This window comes from Pseudophryne corroboree, chromosome 9, assembly GCF_028390025.1.
Source record: "Pseudophryne corroboree isolate aPseCor3 chromosome 9, aPseCor3.hap2, whole genome shotgun sequence".
NCBI classification, from domain to species: domain Eukaryota; kingdom Metazoa; phylum Chordata; class Amphibia; order Anura; family Myobatrachidae; genus Pseudophryne; species Pseudophryne corroboree.
In genome coordinates, this window is record NC_086452.1 from 69,134,660 (window position 1) to 69,149,776 (window position 15,117).

At 48.0% G+C, this 15,117-nt stretch overlaps 1 long non-coding RNA gene across 1 annotated transcript in view; it reads left to right on the forward strand.

Moving 5' to 3' along the window:
* The window catches only part of LOC134956688 (uncharacterized), a 112,294-nt gene that overhangs the window by 71,937 nt on the left and 25,240 nt on the right, over nucleotides 1-15,117 (forward strand). Inside the window, exon 2 of the long non-coding RNA XR_010186094.1 lies at nucleotides 7,091-7,195. This is a non-coding gene — a long non-coding RNA (uncharacterized LOC134956688). The remainder of the gene's footprint in view (nucleotides 1-7,090; nucleotides 7,196-15,117) is intronic.

The window sequence follows — 15,117 nt, forward strand, 5'->3', positions numbered from 1 at the left end:
CCTGCAGGCCATGTCACTGGCAATTCTGACGAGTCCTCTCCTGCCTGGGATTCCTCCGATGCATCCTTGCGTGTAACGCCTACTGCTGCTGGCGCTGCTGTTGTTGCTGCTGGGAGTCGATGGTCATCCCAGAGGGGAAGTCGTAAGCCCACTTGTACTACTTCCAGTAAGCAATTGACTGTCCAACAGTCCTTTGCGAGGAAGATGAAATATCACAGCAGTCATCCTGCTGCAAAGCGGATAACTGAGGCCTTGACAACTATGTTGGTGTTAGACGTGCGTCCGGTATCCGCCGTTAGTTCACAGGGAACTAGACAATTTATTGAGGCAGTGTGCCCCCGTTACCAAATACCATCTAGGTTCCACTTCTCTAGGCAGGCGATACCGAGAATGTACACGGACGTCAGAAAAAGACTCACCAGTGTCCTAAAAAATGCAGTTGTACCCAATGTCCACTTAACCACGGACATGTGGACAAGTGGAGCAGGGCAGGGTCAGGACTATATGACTGTGACAGCCCACTGGGTAGATGTATGGACTCCCGCCGCAAGAACAGCAGCGGCGGCACCAGTAGCAGCATCTCGCAAACGCCAACTCTTTCCTAGGCAGGCTACGCTTTGTATCACCGCTTTCCAGAATACGCACACAGCTGAAAACCTCTTACGGCAACTGAGGAAGATCATCGCGGAATGGCTTACCCCAATTGGACTCTCCTGTGGATTTGTGGCATCGGACAACGCCAGCAATATTGTGTGTGCATTAAATATGGGCAAATTCCAGCACGTCCCATGTTTTGCACATACCTTGAATTTGGTGGTGCAGAATTTTTTAAAAAACGACAGGGGCGTGCAAGAGATGCTGTCGGTGGCCAGAAGAATTGCGGGACACTTTCGGCGTACAGGCACCACGTACAGAAGACTGGAGCACCACCAAAAACTACTGAACCTGCCCTGCCATCATCTGAAGCAAGAAGTGGTAACGAGGTGGAATTCAACCCTCTATATGCTTCAGAGGTTGGAGGAGCAGCAAAAGGCCATTCAAGCCTATACAATTGAGCACGATATAGGAGGTGGAATGCACCTGTCTCAAGTGCAGTGGAGAATGATTTCAACGTTGTGCAAGGTTCTGATGCCCTTTGAACTTGCCACACATGAAGTCAGTTCAGACACTGCCAGCCTGAGTCAGGTCATTCCCCTCATCAGGCTTTTGCAGAAGAAGCTGGAGACATTGAAGGAGGAGCTAACACGGAGCGATTCCACTAGGCATGTGGGACTTGTGGATGGAGCCCTTAATTCGCTTAACAAGGATTCACGGGTGGTCAATCTGTTGAAATCAGAGCACTACATTTTGGCCACCGTGCTCGATCCTAGATTTAAAGCCTACCTTGGAACTCTCTTTCCGGCAGACACAAGTCTGCTGGGGTTCAAAGACCTGCTGGTGAGAAAATTGTCAAGTCAAGCGGAACGCGACCTGTCAACATCTCCTCCTTCACATTCTCCCGCAACTGGGGGTGCGAGGAAAAGGCTCAGAATTCCGAGCCCACCCGCTGGCGGTGATGCAGGGCAGTCTGGAGCGACTGCTGATGCTGACATCTGGTCCGGACTGAAGGACCTGACAACGATTACGGACATGTCGTCTACTGTCACTGCATATGATTCTCTCACCATTGAAAGAATACTTATACTGGCAGGAAAAAGAGGCAATTTGGAGGCCCTTGCACAAACTGGCTTTATTCTACCTAAGTTGCCCTCCCACAAGTGTGTACTCCGAAAGAGTGTTTAGTGCCGCCGCTCACCTTGTCAGCAATCGGCGTACGAGGTTACATCCAGAAAATGTGGAGAAGATGATGTTCATTAAAATGAATTATAATCAATTCCTCCGTGGAGACATTGACCAGCAGCAATTGCCTCCACAAAGTACACAGGGAGCTGAGATGGTGGATTCCAGTGGGGACGAATTGATAATCTGTGAGGAGGGGGATGTACACGGTGATATATCGGAGGATGATGATGAGGTGGACATCTTGCCTCTGTAGAGCCAGTTTGTGAAGGAGAGATTAATTGCTTCTTTTTTGGTGGGGGTCCAAACCAACCCGTCATTTCAGTCACAGTCGTGTGGCAGACCCTGTCACTGAAATGATGGGTTGGTTAAAGTGTGCATGTCCTGTTTATACAACATAAGGGTGGGTGGGAGGGCCCAAGGACAATTCCATCTTGCACCTCTTTTTTCTTTAATTTTTCTTTGCGTCATGTGCTGTTTGGGGAGGGTTTTTTGGAAGGGACATCCTGCGTGACACTGCAGTGCCACTCCTAGATGGGCCCGGTGTTTGTGTCGGCCACTAGGGTCGCTTATCTTACTCACACAGCTACCTCATTGCGCCTCTTTTTTTCTTTGCGTCATGTGCTGTTTGGGGAGGGTTTTTTGGAAGGGACATCCTGCGTGACACTGCAGTGACACTCCTAGATGGGCCCGGTGTTTGTGTCGGCCACTAGGGTCGCTTATCTTACTCACACAGCTACCTCATTGCGACTCTTTTTTTCTTTGCGTCATGTGCTGTTTGGGGAGGGTTTTTTGGAAGGGACATCCTGCGTGACACTGCAGTGACACTCCTAGATGGGCCCGGTGTTTGTGTCGGCCACTAGGGTCGCTTATCTTGCTCACACAGCTACCTCATTGCGCCTTTTTTTTTCTTTGCGTCATGTGCTGTTTGGGGAGGGTTTTTTGGAAGGGACATCCTGCGTGACACTGCAGTGCCACTCCTAGATGGGCCCGGTGTTTGTGTCGGCCACTAGGGTCGCTTATCTTACTCACACAGCTACCTCATTGCGCCTCTTTTTTTCTTTGCGTCATGTGCTGTTTGGGGAGGGTTTTTTGGAAGGGACATCCTGCGTGACACTGCAGTGCCACTCCTAGATGGGCCCGGTGTTTGTGTCGGCCACTAGGGTCACTTATCTTACTCACACAGCTACCTCATTGCGCCTCTTTTTTTCTTTGCGTCATGTGCTGTTTGGGGAGGGTTTTTTGGAAGGGACATCCTGCGTGACACTGCAGTGACACTCCTAGATGGGCCCGGTGTTTGTGTCGGCCACTAGGGTCGCTTATCTTACTCACACAGCTACCTCATTGCGCCTCTTTTTTTCTTTGCGTCATGTGCTGTTTGGGGAGGGTTTTTTGGAAGGGACATCCTGCGTGACACTGCAGTGACACTCCTAGATGGGCCCGGTGTTTGTGTCGGCCACTAGGGTCGCTTATCTTACTCACACAGCTACCTCATTGCGCCTCTTTTTTTCTTTGCGTCATGTGCTGTTTGGGGAGGGTTTTTTGGAAGGGACATCCTGCGTGACACTGCAGTGACACTCCTAGATGGGCCCGGTGTTTGTGTCGGCCACTAGGGTCGCTTATCTTACTCACACAGCTACCTCATTGCGCCTCTTTTTTTCTTTGCGTCATGTGCTGTTTGGGGAGGGTTTTTTGGAAGGGACATCCTGCGTGACACTGCAGTGACACTCCTAGATGGGCCCGGTGTTTGTGTCGGCCACTAGGGTCGCTTATCTTACTCACACAGCTACCTCATTGCGCCTCTTTTTTTCTTTGCGTCATGTGCTGTTTGGGGAGGGTTTTTTGGAAGGGACATCCTGCGTGACACTGCAGTGACACTCCTAGATGGGCCCGGTGTTTGTGTCGGCCACTAGGGTCGCTTAGCTTAGTCATCCAGCGACCTAGGTGCAAATTTTAGGACTAAAAATAATATTGTGAGGTGTGAGGTATTCAGAATAGACTGAAAATGAGTGTAAATTATGGTTTTTGAGGTTAATAATACTTTGGGATCAAAATGACCCCCAAATTCTATGATTTAAGCTGTTTTTTAGTGTTTTTTAAAAAAAACACCCGAATCCAAAACACACCCGAATCCGACAAAAAAAATTCGGTGAGGTTTTGCCAAAACGCGGTCGAACCCAAAACACGGCCGCGGAACCGAACCCAAAACCAAAACACAAAACCCGAAAAATTTCCGGCGCTCATCTCTAATTTAGAATGTATATAGATTGATATGAGCTGGGAGGTGACAGGTGTAGAATGTATATAGATGGATATGAGCTGAGAGGTGACAGGTGTAGAATGTATATAGGTGGATATGAGCTGAGAGGTGACAGGTATAGAATGTATATAGGTGGATATGAGCTGGGAGGTGACAGGTGTAGAATGTATATAGATGGATATGAGCTGAGAGGTGACAGGTGTAGAATGTATATAGGTGGATATGAGCTGAGAGGTGACAGGTATAGAATGTATATATGTGGATATGAGCTGAGAGGTGACAGGTATAGAATGTATAGAGATGGATATGAGCTGAGAGGTGACAGGTATAGAATGTATAGAGATGGATATGAGCTGAGAGGTGACAGGTATAGCATGTATATAGATAGATATGAGGTGACAGGTAGGGTGTAGTACGGCTGACCGGCGGTCAGGAGACCGCCGGTCAGCTTACCGACGCCGGGATCCCGGCAGCATACCGACGCCGGGATCCCGGCGGGGAGGGACGATTACAGCAAGCTCCTTGCGGGCTCGCTGCGCTCGCCATGCTGCGGGCTCGGTGGCGGCCTGCGGTCGCCACGGGTTCTATTCCCACTCTATGGGTATCGTGGACACCCACGAGTTGAAATAGTCCCTGTTGGTCGGCATGCCGACCATCGGGACAGTGACCCGTCGGGCTGGTGGAGGAGGTCATGTGACTGTCGGTCAGCTGACCGGCGGTCACATGAATACCACCCGACAGGTATAGAATGTATATATATGGATATGAGCTGGGAGGTGACAGGTATAGAATGTATATAGGTGGATATGAGATGAGAGGTGACAGGTATAGAATGTATATAGGTGGATATGAGCTGAGAGGTGACAGGTATAGAATGTATATAGGTGGATATAGATGGATATGAGCTGAGAGGTGACAGGTATAGAATGTATATAGGTGGATATGAGCTGAGAGGTGATAGGTGTAGAATGTTTATAGATAGATATGAGGTGACAGGTAGGGTGTAGTACGGCTGACCGGCGGTCAGGAGACCGCCGGTCAGCTTACCGACGCCGGGATCCCGGCAGCATACCGACGCCGGGATCCCGGCGGGGATGGGCGAGTGCAGCAAGAGAGGTGACAGGTATAGAATGTATATAGATGGATATGAGCTGAGAGGTGACAGGTATAAAATGTATATAGGTGGATATGAGGTGAGAGGTGACAGGTATAAAATGTATATAGGTGGACATGAGCTGAGAGGTGACAGGTATAGAATGTATATAGGTGGATATAGATGGATATGAGCTGAGAGGTGACAGGTATAGAATGTATATAGGTGGATATAGGTGGATATGAGGTGAGAGGTGACAGGTATAAAATGTATATAGGTGGATATGAGGTGAGAGGTGACAGGTATAAAATGTATATAGATGGATATGAGCTGAGAGGTGACAGGTATAGAATGTATATAGATGGATATGAGCTGGGAGGTGACAGGTATATAATGTATATAGGTGGATATGAGCTGAGAGGTGACAGGTATAGAATGTATATAGGTGGATATGAGGTGAGAGGTGACAGGTATAAAATGTATATAGGTGGATATAGATGGATATGAGCTGAGAGGTGACAGGTATAGAATGTATATAGATGGATATGAGCTGGGAGGTGACAGGTATAGAATGTATATAGATAGATATGAGCTGGGAGGTGACAGGTGTAGAATGTATATAGATGGATATGATCTGGGAGGTGACAGGTATAGAATGTATATAGGTGGTTATGAGCTGAGAGGTGACAGGTATAGAATGTATATAGATGGATATGAGCTGAGAGGTGACAGGTATAGAATGTATATAGATGGATATGATCTGGGAGGTGACAGGTATAGAATGTATATAGGTGGTTATGAGCTGAGAGGTGACAGGTATAGAATGTATATAGATGGATATGAGCTGAGAGGTGACAGGTATAGAATGTATATAGATGGATATGAGCTGAGATGTGACAGATATAGAATGTATATAGATGGATATGAGCTGAGATGTGACAGATATAGAATGTATATAGATGGATATGAGCTGAGATGTGACAGATATAGAATGTACAGTGTCGGACTGAGGCATGAAGGGCCCACCGGGAAAATTTGTGGTAGGGGCCCATGCTTAGGAGTGTGGCCAGACACCACATTGGTTTGTCTAACCATTAGATCTGGTCCCCTTGATATATATATATATATATATATATATATATATATATAATAAATACTGCTAGTACATGCATGATAATGCACCACATTAATTACAGCTATGCACTGTAGAGAATACAACATAGTCCTGTGCAGTATTATGTATAGTCTGAGACCTGATCCCTAGAGGAGGATGGGGGGCAGGCAGTGGGGCCCACCGGTGGCTACCCCTGTGGGCCAGTCCAAGCCTGAGAATGTATATAGAGATGTATATAAGCTGAGAGGTGACAGGTATAGAATGTATATAGAGATGTATAATATAAAATTGTAGCTTTTTTATCTATTTATCGTATATAGATGTATGAAAGCCAAGAAGTAAAAGGGATAGAATGTATATAGATGTGTATAATATGAGAAGTGACAGGTATACAATGTATATAATTGTATATAAGCTGAAAGGTGACGGGTATAGACAGTGCCGTAACTAGGCATTTTAGCGCTGTGTGCAAGAAACGACATTGGCACCCCCCATGTAAGATAGGGGTAGTGCGCGACATAGGTGCACGAAAATATATAGGGGCGTGGCTTTATGGGGAAGGGGCGTGGCCACACAATAATAGCAATTCATACTACGGTGCACAGTAGTCTCCATTATTCAAATTACGCTGCACAGTAGCGCCACTACACCAGGTAGAGACCCTTTTACACATTACAGCAGACAGCGTCCCCCTTTTACACATTACAGCAGACAGTCCCCCCTTTTACACATTACGGCAGACAGCATCCCCCTTTTTACACATTACGGCAGACAGCATCCCCCTTTTTTTTTTTTTTTTTTAATCATGTAAGTTTTTATTGAAATTTTTTTTTTTTACATATAGTTACATAGGTGAAACAAGAAAGAGAAGAAAGAGAGAAACGAAAAAAAAAAAAAAAAAGAGAAAACAATTCAAAACATGCAACGTACAATACAGTGCATCATGCTGGTCAGTAGGTGTTACAATGATTTACAGTATAAAACATAGAGCTAGTGATACTTGAAAGAGGGGGAGAGCGCTCAGAACACTAGGTCTGGTCACTACAACACTATCGTCATTGATTTTTTATTATACATAGGTAGGAGGGAAGTCACCTACACGAATATAGGGTTGTGTGTATAAGAAGCATGATAACATCATACCTCCCAACTGTCCCGATTTTCGCGGGACAGTCCCGTTTTTTGGGGGCTGTCCCACCCGCGGGCCGCAGTGTCCCGCGGTGGGGGGGTCAGTTGGGAGGCTCTGTCAATCGCTGCTCTGCTTAGCAGAGCAGCGGTGAATCGACGCTGTGCGCATGCGCACAGCGTCTATTCAGTGGAGTCAGAGGGAGAGGGGGCATGCCAGCGGCTCACAGAGCGCTGGGCATGCCCCCTCAGTGACGAAAACGGGGCGTGGCTCGCGATCTAGGGTCCTCCTGTGAAGCCACGCCCCCTTTTCTTAGGTCACACCCCTTTTTCGGGAACGCGCGCGGCTTCGCCGCGCAAGTGTCCCGCTCCACAGAACAGTAAAGTTGGGAGGTATGTAACATCATCAAAATAAAAATAAACTGGGAGGTGTCAGATAGCATCGGCCTCGGCCAAAAAGGTTCAAAAAAAAGAGAAAGAGGTCTACAATCTCTGCCTATCAACGGGCCCCGTCAGTTCCGCACCCGGATGCACCAGAGTCCATTTATCCCACTTACGGTGAAACTTGGACACAGAGTTGCGGGATAAGTACATTAGCTTTTCATGCCTTATGACCAAGGTCACCAGAGCTCTCCATTCCAGTAATCTGGGAGGGGTCTCTGCAAACCAGGAGCGTGCAATAACAACCTTGGCAAGCGTTATCAGACACAGGACATACTGATATGTGAGCAATGAGTGAGTTTCTTCCAGGTCCACCCCGAAGAGACAGGCCCTGGGGTTAAGTTGAGGAAGAGATGGGTCAGTAGTTAATATGTCAGACCAAACCCGAGTCCAAAATTCGTAGACTTTCGGACAATCCCATAAACCAGCATCTGCCATCCGGCATTTGGGGCACAGAGCGTCAGGCCTTAAACCCGCTCGCTGGAGAAGTAGAGGGGTACGGTAAACCCTGTGCAGGATAAAGAGGTGCACCTGTTGATATCTGATGCAAGGAGTGGTAGACCTGGCGGAGCCCAGTATTTGTAACCATTGCTCGTCTAACAAGGGGCCTATATCACCCTCCCAGCTCAGCCTAAGCGGATCTAAAGAGGCAGGTAGGACTCTATTGTTTAGTGAGGCATATATCGTTGAAATTTTGCCCGTGGAGGGCAAGCGTTGTAGCATAAGTTTAACTGGAGAGGGGGAGATGGAGGGGGCCGTTCTGAACTGGGTCTGTATTGCATGTCTTAATTGGAAGTATCTAAATAGGGCTGTGTTTGGGAGCTCAAACTCAGCCTGTAGCTGCGCGAATGATTTAAGGTAACCATCCACATACAGTTGTCCCAGGGAAATCACCCCACTTTTTACCCAAATGTTGTCTATAGACAGCTTCTGAAGTTCCATATAGGAACTGTTGAACCATAAGGGCGAGTCTGCTTCTAGGTCGGACCAATCATAAAGGCTGTGCACTTGCTTCCAGACCAGAAGAGCCTGTCGTAGGATAGGAGGAAGACCCGACACAGACATTCCCGAAAGCAAGAAAAGGAGGGGGGTGAAGAAGGGTCCCACCCAGTCTGTCAAGTATCCCTGTAAGGTCGGGCCTCCCACTCCCGCGACCCAGCCGGAAAGGTGCACCAGCTGTGCCGCCAGATAGTACAATCTAAGGTTAGGCAGGCCCGCCCCTCCAGCGAGTTTGGTCCTACAAAGTTTTTTTATAGCTATCCTCGCCGGTTTATGACCCCAGATAAAGGAAGATATGAGACTGTCAATACTAGCAAATACTTTTTTAGGCAAGTAAATGGGGGAGTGTTGCAGGACATATAGGTACTTAGGCTGGATAGACATCTTAAAGAGATTGATGCGTCCCAAAACAGTCAGCGGCAGTGCCTTCCATGTGTGGATTTTACGTTTCAAAAAGGCTGTGATAGGGTCAATGTTCCATCTGGCGTATTCTGATGCTGGCCCCGTAACCCAAACACCCAAGTATTTAAATTTCAGAGTCCATTGCAGTGAGTGTGACGTACATGCCCTCTCCGGGATATGTCCTGAAATGGGAAAAATAAAGGATTTGTCCCAATTTATACATAAGCCAGAGTATTCCCCAAATTCATCAACTGTGTGGAGCATAGACCGGAGAGAGATATCTGAGTCCCCCAGGAACAGTAACATATCGTCGGCATACAGAGAGACCTTATCCACTGTGGAGCCGGCCACCAGTCCCTGAATATCCGGGTTGTCCCGTATCATACAAGCCAGCGGCTCTATAGCCAATGCAAACAGGGCTGGGGACAGTGGGCAACCCTGACGCGTGCCCCTGGCTAGAGAGAATGAGGACGAAGTATACCCATTAACAGAGACACGGGCCACTGGAGAGGAATATAGCAACTGAACCCACCCGATGAACATAGGGCCAAAGCCAAACCCGTGCAGCACCCGCCACAGGTAGGACCACTCAACCGAGTCGAAGGCCTTGGCGGCGTCGAGAGACACCACCACTGCCCCCGAGCCCAGCAAGCCATCCCCCTGCAAGTGATAGAACAATTTTCGCAGGTTTTGCATAGTGGACCTCCCCGTCATGAAGCCCGTCTGGTCCTGATGTATAATAGAAACGATGATCGTGTTCAGACGAATGGCAAGCATCTTTGCAAGGATTTTAACATCAGTAGAAAGCAGTGAAATAGGGCGGTAGGATTCGGGAGCCTTGGGATCCTTCCCCGGTTTGGGCAATACTATAATAGTGGCCTCAGACATGGACGGGGGGAGTCCACCAGCTTCAAACAAGGTATTAAATAATTCTAATAAATAGGGACTGAAATGGGAGTTACATTTTTTATAAATCTCCACTGGGAGACCATCCCCACCAGGTGCCCTGGACAAGGGGAGCGACGACACAGCGTGCTCCACCTCCTCCAGGGTGAAAGGAGCCTCAAGTACTTCAAGCTCCTCCTGCGACAATTTGGGTAATTCACCCGCGGGAGGTAGGAGTGCAGCTGCTCGTCGGAGTGGGAAACTCCTGACGAGTACAGTTTGGAATAAAATTTTTGAAATACCCCAGCTATATCTTTCCCCGAGGAACAGAGACTGCCATCCCCATCGGCAATACACTGAACAGTGCGGGAGTGGGATTCATCCCTGGCCAGAAAAGCCAGGCAACTGCCCCCCAACTCCGCCTGAAAATACTGCCTGTGACTGGAAAACAGCAGTCTGCGTTTGGATTTATCAAAGAGATAATTGGCCCACTCTCTCTGTGCGTTTAGCCACGCCCCCCGATCCGACTGGGAATGTGACTCTATATATACAGATTCCAAATCACGGCAAGCCTGTTCAAGTCTCGCTTCCTCCCTCCTGTTAAACGACTTGATGCCAGCTATTCTCTTAATAAAAGTGCCTCTAATATATGCTTTATATGCGTCATGTCGGACAGTGGGGGTGGAGTCTGGGGGGTTGTAATCAAGGAAGTCTTTCCAGTCCGAAATAAGGTCGGAGCCCTCTCCCATTAAATTCAACCAAAATGGGTGCAATTTCCACTGACTGCTGCCCCGATCGTGCGTCATAGACAGCTCTAGTAAAACTGGAGAGTGGTCCGATATACCCCTGGACAAATATGTTAGTTTAGAAATTCTAGGCGATAATGTCGGGGAAATAAGGCACAAGTCTATCCGTGACAGTGTGTTGTGGGTAGCGGAATGACAGGAATAATGCGTCATAGTAGGGTTTCGCATTCTCCAGACATCTATCCAGCCAAGTTCAGCGACAAGTCTTGCAAAAGGGGTCGGGGCAGGGGGGAGAGAGGTGGAGTCGCGAGACTCCCGCCAGCGATCAATAGACAAGTCCATGACGTTGTTGAAATCACCCACACTAATACCGGTGTGTCAGGGGACTGAGCTATAAAGTCAGCTGCTTTGCGCAGAACTTCACTGTTATAGGGAGGGGGGATGTATATAGCCATGATATGGTACAGTGCGTGATGTATAACGGCCCGTAAAAAAACATAACGACCCTGAGGGTCCACACTACTATGCTCCAAATGAAAGTGTACCGACTTCTTAACCAATATCGACACCCCTCTGGCGCCGGAGGAAAACGTGGAGTGGTAAGCCCATCCAACCCATGGCCTCTTAATGGCCATGACCTTGTTACTACCATACAGATGAGTCTCAGAAAGGCATGCTATGTCAACCCTATACTTTTGAAGTTGTTTCAGGACAAGAGAGCGTTTAATTGTGTCATTTAAACCACGGACATTCCATCCCATCAGTCTAATCGTGTCCCTCCCCGTGGAGTCAGTGTTAGAACCCATACCGTAGATCGCATTGCATGGGCACAGGGAGAAAAGTCATGGGAGACAGAAAAGGTATAGTATGTGAGATTTGATACATAGTAAACCGGATTGTAATAAAGCTATACTCTCTAGCATAGAAAACCCGTTCAGCACCGGGAGGTCGAGGCCGAGCACTCTCCAAATGTGACACCTGAAAAACCATGCAATTCCATAGCGTTTGAGCACAATACTTAGTTGCAGAGAAAAAAAAAAGAAAAAAAGGGAAAGTAACAACAACAATTAAACATCCCATCCCGCACCCACCCTGTATGACCAGCAAGCAACCTAGTGTCATACCTATACCCTAACAAAACTAAATTTCTCTATCGTCCTAAGTGGATGCTGGGGTTCCTGAAAGGACCATGGGGAATAGCGGCTCCGCAGGAGACAGGGCACAAAAAAGTAAAGCTTTTACCAGATCAGGTGGTGTGCACTGGCTCCTCCCCCTATGACCCTCCTCCAGACTCCAGTTAGATTTTGTGCCCGAACGAGAAGGGTGCAATCTAGGTGGCTCTCCTAAAGAGCTGCTTAGAGAAAGTTTAGCTTAGGTTTTTTACTTTACAGTGAGTCCTGCTGGCAACAGGATCACTGCAACGAGGGACTTAGGGGAGAAGTAGTGAACTCACCTGCGTGCAGAGTGGATTTGCTGCTTGGCTACTGGACACTAGCTCCAGAGGGACGATCACAGGTACAGCCTGGATGGTCACCGGAGCCGCGCCGCCGGCCCCCTTGCAGACGCTGAAGAGAGAAGAGGTCCAAAATCGGCGGCTGAAGACTCCTGAGTCTTCATAAAGGTAGCGCACAGCACTGCAGCTGTGCGCCATTTTCCTCTCAGCACACTTCACACAACAGTCACTGAGGGTGCAGAGCGCTGGGGGGGGCGCTCTGAGAGGCAAATAAAAACCTTATTAGAGGCAAAAAATACCTCACATATAGCCCACAGAGGCTATATGGAGATATTTAACCCCTGCCTAACTTCAAAAATAGCGGGAGACGAGCCCGCCGAAAAAGGGGCGGGGCCTATCTCCTCAGCACACAGCGCCATTTTCTCTCACAGAAAAGCTGGAGAGAAGGCTCCCAGGCTCTCCCCTGCACTGCACTACAGAAACAGGGTTAAAACAGAGAGGGGGGGCACTGATTTTGGCGATATTGTATATATATAAAAGATGCTATAAGGGAGAAACACTTATATAAGGTTGTCCCTATATAATTATAGCGTTTTTGGTGTGTGCTGGCAGACTCTCCCTCTGTCTCCCCAAAGGGCTAGTGGGTCCTGTCCTCTGTCAGAGCATTCCCGGTGTGTGTGCTGTGTGTCGGTACGTGTGTGTCGACATGTATGAGGACGATGTTGGTGAGGAGGCGGAGAAATTGCCTGTAATGGTGATGTCACTCTCTAGGGAGTCGACACCGGAATGGATGGCTTATTTAGAGAATTACGTGAGAATGTCAACACGCTGCAAGGTCGGTTGACGACATGAGACGGCCGACAATCTATTAGGACCGGTCCAGGCGTCTCAGAAACACCGTCAGGGGTTTTTAAAAAACGCCCATTTACCTCAGTCGGTCGACACAGACACAGACACGGACACTGAATACAGTGTCGACGGTGAATAAACAAACGTATTTCTCATTAGGGCCACACGTTAAGGGCAATGAAGGAGGTGTTACGTGTTTCTGATACTACAAGTACCACAAGAAAGGGTATTATGTGGGAGTGAAAAAACTACCTGTAGTTTTTCCTGAATCAGATAAAATAAAATGAAGTGTGTGATGATGCGTAGGGTTACCCCGATAGCAAATATTGGCGTTATACCCTTTCCCGCCAGAAATTAGGGTACGTTGGGAAACACCCCTTAGGGTGATAAGGCGCTCACACGCTTATCAAGTGGCGTTACCGTCTCCAGATACGGCCGCCCTCAAGGAGCCAGCTGATAGGAAGCTGGAAAAATATCCTAAAAAGTATATACACACATACGGTGGTTATACTGCGACCAGCGATCGCCATCAGCCTGGAGATGCAGTGCTGGGTTGGCTTGGTCGGATTCCCTGACTGAAAATATTTTATTCATGTACAGCATTTAATAGGATGCATTCTATATATATGTATGTGAGATGCACAGAGGGATATTTGCTCTCTGGCATCAAGATAAGTGCGTTGTCCATATCTCCCAGAAGATGTCAGGGACACGACAGTGGTCAGGTGATACAGATCCCATACGGCAGATGGAAGTATTGCTGTATAAAGGGAAGGAGTTATTTGGGGGTCGGTCCATCGGACCTGGGGACCACAGCAACAGCTGGGAAATCCAACCTTTTTTACCCCAAGTTACATCTCAGCTAAAAAAAGACACCGTCTTTTCAGCCTCAATCTTTCCTTTCCCATGAGGGCATGCAGGCAAAAGGCCAGTCATATCTGCCCAGACATAGAGGTAAGGGAAGTAGACTGCAGCAGGCAGCCCTTTCCCAGGAAAAGAAGCCCTCCACCGCGTCTGCCAAGTCCTCAGCATGACACTGGGGCCGTGCAAGCGGACTCAAGGTGGGGGGGTAGTCTCAAGAGTCTCAGGGCGCAGTGGGATCACTCGCAAGTTGACCCCTAGATCGTACGAGTATTATCCCAGGGGTAAAGATTGGAGAGTCGAGACATCTTCTCCTCGCAGGTTCCTGAAGTCTGCTTTACCAACGGCTCCCTCCGACAGGGAGGCAGCATTGGAAACAATTCACAAGCTGTATATCCAGCAGGTGATAATCAAAGTACCCATCCTACGACAAGGAAAAGGGTATTATTTTTCCACACTATATTGTGGTACTGAAGCCAGACGGCTTGGTGACACATAGTCTAAATCTAAAATGTTTTGAACACTTACATAAAAGGTTCAAATCGAGATAAAGTCACTCAGAGCAGTGATAGCGAACCGGAAAAAAGGGGACTATATGGTGTCCCTGGACATCAAGGATTACCTCCATGTCCAAATTTTGTCCTTCTCATCAAGGGTACCTCTGGTTCGTGGTACAGAACTGTCAATATCAGTTTCAGACGATGCCGTTTGAATATCCACGGCACCCCGGGCCTTTTTACCAAGGTAATGGCCGAAAAGATGTTTCTTCAAAGAAAAAAGGCATCTAAATTATCCCTTACTTGCACGACCTAAAAAGGGCAAGTTCCAGAGAACAGTTGGAGGTCGGAAGAGCACTATCTAAAGTAGTTCTTCGACGGCACGACTGGATTCTAAATATTCCAAGAATCGCAGCTGTTTTCCGACGATACGTCTGCTGTTCCTAGGGATGATTCTGGACACGGTTCAGAAAAAGGTTTTTCTTCCCGAGGAAAAAGCCAAGGAGTTATCCGACCTGTCAGGAACCTCCTAAAACCAGGAAAGGTGTCTGTACATCAATGCACAAGAGTCCTGGGAAAAATGGTGGCTTTTTACGAAGCAATTCCATTCGGC